Source organism: Brassica napus, chromosome C5, assembly GCF_020379485.1.
Source record: "Brassica napus cultivar Da-Ae chromosome C5, Da-Ae, whole genome shotgun sequence".
NCBI lineage: Eukaryota > Viridiplantae > Streptophyta > Magnoliopsida > Brassicales > Brassicaceae > Brassica > Brassica napus.
Genome location: NC_063448.1, coordinates 52,849,972 through 52,856,100, shown reverse-complemented (window position 1 = coordinate 52,856,100; position 6,129 = coordinate 52,849,972). Strand labels below are relative to the sequence as shown.

At 43.6% G+C, this 6,129-nt stretch overlaps 1 non-coding gene across 1 annotated transcript; it reads right to left on the bottom strand.

Moving 5' to 3' along the window:
* Nucleotides 1-2,151: 2,151 nt before the first annotated feature.
* Nucleotides 2,152-2,258, bottom strand: LOC125588100. Its single transcript, XR_007324496.1, has one exon. It is a non-coding gene; the product is annotated as a small nucleolar RNA R71 (small nucleolar RNA).
* Nucleotides 2,259-6,129: the final 3,871 nt, after the last annotated feature.

Below are 6,129 nucleotides of genomic sequence, written 5' to 3'. Positions count from 1 at the left end.
TCCACCCAACCCTTATAAGGTCCACAGCTGATTGACGCATCTTTATATATTACTTAGTATTCCTCCAATACCTGATTTCCGTGTTTTTATCGTTTTTAAAACTCGTTTTGGGGCAATTAAATGGTCGGTTTAATTAATGTTTTGGTCTATTTGAATGCGTTTTGGTGTTCTTAAGTGTAATATGCAGGTTACTAGATACTTGAAAGAAAGAACGCATTCGGGATTTATTCAGAAGCAAGATGGACCGAACAATGACCCGAACGAGAAGTATTGATCGCACAGAGCCAAGATCGACCGATCCGGTCCATGTGGATCGACCGATCCACGCTTTCATGCACAGATCGACCGATCCTTCTATGGTGATCGACCGATCTCAGGCTCTACGGCTCCACACGCACAAACGAGCTTTTCACACTCCTTTTTACCCACTCCCCTCAATAATTCAAGGGAGAACTCGACTTTTGAGACTCAGAAAAGACCAGGGCGACCAAGAGGAGATTTACAAGTTCTAGAGAGAAGATTTGAGTGTTTTTGTACTGTTTTTTTTGTGATTTGTGAAGATTTGTAAAGGAGTTCATCTCAAAACCATTTGGAGAAGATCTTCTGAACCTTTACTCTGTTTTAAATACAATCTTATCATGTTTTCTTCATCAAAATCGTTTTGTTCTTGCTTAGTTATGTGTGAGTAGTCATCTAGTTGGGTTTAGGGGTTCTCAGGGGATTTCTTGATGTTTGATCCATAAAACGTGTGTAGACTAAGGGATTACGTTTTGGTTCTTCATCTAATGGATTTCTTACTGCTTGAACTGAATTGATCACTTAGTTCATGATTTCAGATTGTTTGATGCACCGAAAGTGATTGTTTGAACTTCCGAAAATACTTTAGATGAGCAAAGTGTCCTTAACCCTCGGAAGTTGATGTTATTTGCGCTTTGTGAACATATTGAACCTGTTCTTAATGCTTGTTTAGAAATTGAAACTCAGCGGAAGTTAGTGTGGAGATTTCTATAACATAGAGAATTAGCGCTACGGAAGTAGGTTAATTCTAATATCGTGTTTGAGTTCTAGACGGTTTCTAATATATCCCTGTGTCCTTCCATAATTGTATCTTGATTAAAAGAAATCCCTGAGAATTCCCAATGCCCAACGTTTGTTTTAAAATAGTTTTCAAATCGTTTAAAAATCATTTTTTTACATGCTTGTTTATGCTTTGTGACACTAGAGAAAATTAAATAAAAACCATCAAAAATATATCTTGATTCGCTGTAGCTATTAACTTGTCTGCAACTCTACGTGTGATCATCGGTCCCTGTGGATTCGATCCCGTATTACTACTGCGTACTTTACTGTGCACTTGCAGTTAGATAATCGGGTTAAAACTCGAGACATCAAGTTTTTGGCGCCGTTGCCGGGGACCATTTGGTCACCCTAGAGTTAATGATCAGTTTAAGACTATAGCATTTTCTTTATTTTGTCTAATGTTTCTCTGTCTTTCTCTTTCTGTTTGGTGTTTTCAGGTGAATGAGCGGATTTCATACTAGAAGCAAAGGATCATCGAATTTTAATACCTTTGGAGTTAGAGCTCGGCCGCCTAGAGAGACAAGTGAAAAAGAAAAGACTTGAGTCAGCTGAAGAGGTTGAAATGGCTGAACACCAAGAAGACCAATTTCAGGACAACCCGCAAAATCCAATTCCTGTAAATGAACGAGAAGGCAACAATGCTGGTGATAATCAGCAGGCTGGTGTAGCTGCAAGACAACAGGCTGGAGACTATGGCATGCCTAGATGACGCTTGCACATTATGAACACCAGATGCATTCTATGCCGATCGTTCTGGGATTCGCCCACCTCCCATTGAAGAAGAGACTTTGAGATCAAGACTGGTCTCATTAATTTGGTGGAGAAAAATCCGTTTCATGGAAACCCGTCTGAGGACCCGATGTATCACTTGGAGCATTTTGAGCGAGTCTGTGACACCAGCAGACATAATGGAGTCCTCAAGGCGCTTTGAAATGCAGGTTGTTCCCGTTTTCCTTAGCTGATAAAGCTATCAGATGGTTAAAGTCCATCCCTCCAGGATCTCTTACTACATGGGAAGAGACAAGAGCTGCTTTCTTTCTACAGCATTTCTTCACCAAGTCAAGGTCCACATATCTGAGAAGCAGAATTGGAAGCTTTCAGCAACTTGATTCAGAAAGCTTTCATGAGGCTTGGGAGCGTTTCAAGGAGTACACACAGGACTGCCCTCACCATGGCTACACTGATGTGAGTTTGCTGAACATTTTCTATAATGGAGTTCATGAAGAGAGTCAAGATGCCATGGACACAGCAAGTAATGGTGATTTCATGACCAAGACTGTTGAAGAAGCTTACACCTTGCTGAAAACCTGTCATCCAGCAAAGCAAACCGCAAGTCAAGGTTTGACACCAGCCAGAAGGGTGTTGGAATGAATCCAAGAAGATAGATGAGTTGAATGCCAAGATTGAGATGCTTCTCAAGAGAGATCAGAAATCTGTGAAATTTGTGGAGGAGCAAGGCTATCGTTCTTCACAAGAAACTGTTGGTGATGATTCAGAGTGATATGCAAGCTGATGTGAACTACATTGGTGGTCAAGGAAACTACAACAGAGGCTACAATCAGAACCTTGGATGGAATCAAAATCAGCAAAATAATCTGTCTTACCGAAGCAACAATGTGGAGAATCCACAACATCAGTCCTCCTACCCTCAGACAGGAAACAGGCAGAACCAGAATCAGAACCAGAGTGTGTTCAACCAAGGATTTCAGAACAGAAATCAATATCAGGGGAACAACTCGGGAAACTCAGGATTTCAGCAAAGGCAGCAGTACAACAACTATCAGAATCAAGGAAATGCCTCTTCGTCACAGCCTTCTCAGGATACGAAATTAAGAAAGATGCTGCAAATGGTGCTAGAAGGTCAGAAGAATAGCACTGCAGAGATAAACACCAGGTGGATAACATGTATGGAGAGCTTAATGGGAAGTTCGAGCTTTGAACACCCATTTGAAAGTTTTGGAAAAGCAAGTTGCTCAAACCGCCTCCAGCAGCAGAACAGCACCTGGATTTCTACCAGGGAAGTCAGAGACGAATCCAAAGGAGTTTGTGAATGCTATAACACTTAGGAGCGGAAAAACGATTGAGGAATCGAAAGAGAAGAGATCGACCGATCTCAAGAACAGATCGACCGATCCAAGGGAAAGAGATCGACCGATCCGGTCCATCTGGATCGACCGATCCCGTGTCGACGAAGCCAAATTCCTCTGAACCTGAAGAGGTGTATGTGGCGCCTCCTGCTTATGTTCCTAAGGCTCCATACCCATCCAGACCAAGGCAGAAGATCAAAGAACGTGAGTACGAGAAGCTAAAGAACCTTGTTGGGGAGTTACATGTGAGATTGCCATTCGTTGAAGCGGTGAAGATGGTACCTTCTCTTAAAAGGTACATGAAGGAGATTCTTACCGATAAGATGAGCCTAGAGCGGGGTGTGTTGATGCTCAATGAGGAGTGTAGCGCAGTTCTACAAAATGTCATGCCTAAAAAGCGTGAAGATCCCGGAGCATTTGGTTCTACCATGCCGCATTGGATCACTTACTTTTGAGAAGAGTCTCTGCGATCTGGGTTCAGGAGTGAGCCTAATGCCTTTCTCTGTCTCTGAGAGGCTAGGCATGACGAACTACAAACCTACAAGGATCTCCTTGGTCCTTGCTGACCGATCAGTGCGAAGACCAGTCGGTGTACTAGAAAACATCCCTGTTGGTGTTGGAAAGGGATATGTGCTTACCGATTTTGTAGTTCTGGAGCTGGAAGAGGAACCTAAAGATCCTCTCATTTTGGGCAGACCGTTTTTAGCTACTGCTGGAGCCATGATTGATGTACAGAATGGGCATATAGACTTACGTCTAGGAGACATGGCGATGAGATACAATGTGGAGAAGGTGCTGAAAAATCCGACTATTGATGGACAGACTTTCTGGGTTGATACATTGACTGAACTGGTGGAGGAAATGGATGAAGAGTTGCACACTGATGATCCTCTACAAGTCGCATTGACCCAAAGGAGAGTGAGTTCGGGTTCATGAACCAAGAAGTGGTTGGATTTTCTGAGATTTTGGATTCAGCCTCACCGATTGAGAAGCATGTCGCCTATGTCAGCCTTGAAGACTCAGGCACCGATAAAACCGTCAAACCGTCATCCTCCCAACCAGATTGGAGTGAGGAGAATGCTCCAAAGGTGGAACTTAAAGCCCTCCCAGCTGGGCTGAGGTATGCATTCTTGGGACCGAATTCCACATATCCTGTTATTATTTGTGCTAACCTGAATAATGTGGAGACCGCTTTGCTTCTTTCAAAATTGCGAAAGTATAGAAAAGCATTGGGGTACTCTTTGGATGATATTACAGGTATTTCTCCAGATCTTTGCATGCACAAGATTCACTTGGAGGACGAGTCAAAGACGTCCATAGAGCACCAGCGAAGACTGAATCCCAACTGATGGAAGTTGTGAAAAAGGAGATTCTAAAGCTGTTGAGTGCAGGGGTGATCTACCCAATTTCAGACAGCACTTGGGTGAGCCCGGTTCATGTGGTTCCTAAGAAGGGTGGCATCACTGTCATCACAAATGAGAAAGCTGAGCTGATTCCTACCAGAACAGTCACAGGGCATAGGATGTGCATTGACTACAGGAAGCTAAACTCAGCCACAAGGAAGGACCACTTCCCACTTCCTTTCATTGACCAGATGCTGGAAAGACTAGCCAACCATCACTACTATTGTTTTCTCGATGGCTACTCCGGGTTCTTTCAGATACCCATTCATCCAGACGACCAAGAGAAGACAACATTCACCTGCCCATACGGTACTTTTGCCTACAGGAGAATGCCCTTCGGATTGTGCAATGCTCCTGCAACTTTCCAGAGATGCATGATGTCGATCTTTACTGATCTTATTGAGGACATTATGGAGGTTTTTATGGACGATTTCTCAGTCTACGGTTCTTCATTTAGCGACTGCCTTGCTAATCTGTGCAAGGTGCTGGAAAGATGTGAGGAGAAGAACTTGGTGTTAAATTGGGAGAAGTGTCATTTCATGGTGAAAGATGGCATTGTTTTGGGTCACAGGATATCAGAGCAGGGTATCGAGGTTGACAAAGCAAAGATTGAAGTTATGACCAGCCTACAGCCTCCCAGGACAGTGAGGGATATTCGGAGTTTTCTGGGACATGCCGGTTTCTACAGGAGGTTTATCAAAGACTTCTCTATGATAGCGAGGCCACTCACCCGTCTGCTGTGCAAAGAAGCGAAGTTTGTTTTTGATGCTGACTGCCTCGCTGCGTTTCAGATTCTGAAGAAGTCTCTAGTCAGTGCTCCCATTGTGCAGCCACCAGACTGGGACTTGCCATTTGAAATAATGTGTGACGCAAGTGATTACGCGATTGGAGCTGTTTTGGGGCAGAGAAAGGACAAGAAACTCCATGTGATCTATTATGCCAGCCGAACGCTTGATGATGCTCAAATCAAGTATGCTACCACAGAGAAGGAGTTGCTGGCAGTAGTTTATGCTTTCGAGAAGTTCAGGTCCTATTTGGTGGGCTCGAAAGTAATTGTGCACACAGATCATGCAGCCTTGAAGTACTTGATGACGAAAAAAGATGCTAAACCGAGACTCTTAAGGTGGATCTTACTGCTACAGGAGTTTGATATTGAGATCAGAGACAAGAGAGAGCAGAAAATGGAGTGGCAGATCATCTTTCCCGTATGAGAGTGGAAGCTGAAACACCACTGGATGATACATTACCCGAGGAGAATGTCTATGTGATCACCTTGCTGGAGGATGAGTATTTAGATCAGGCTGATTGTTGTGTCATGAGACAAATTCAGGATGATCTCCCATGGTTTGCAGACTTTGCAAACTACCTATGTGCTGGAATTGAACCACCGAACCTGAAGGGGTATGAGAGGAAGAAGTTCATGAGAGATGTGAACCACTACTACTGGGATGATCCCTTCCTCTACAAGAGATGCTCAGATGGTTTATTCAGGAGATGTGTTCTGGAGAATGAGATGCAAGGGATTCTTTTCCACTGCCACGGTTCAGAATACGCAGGCC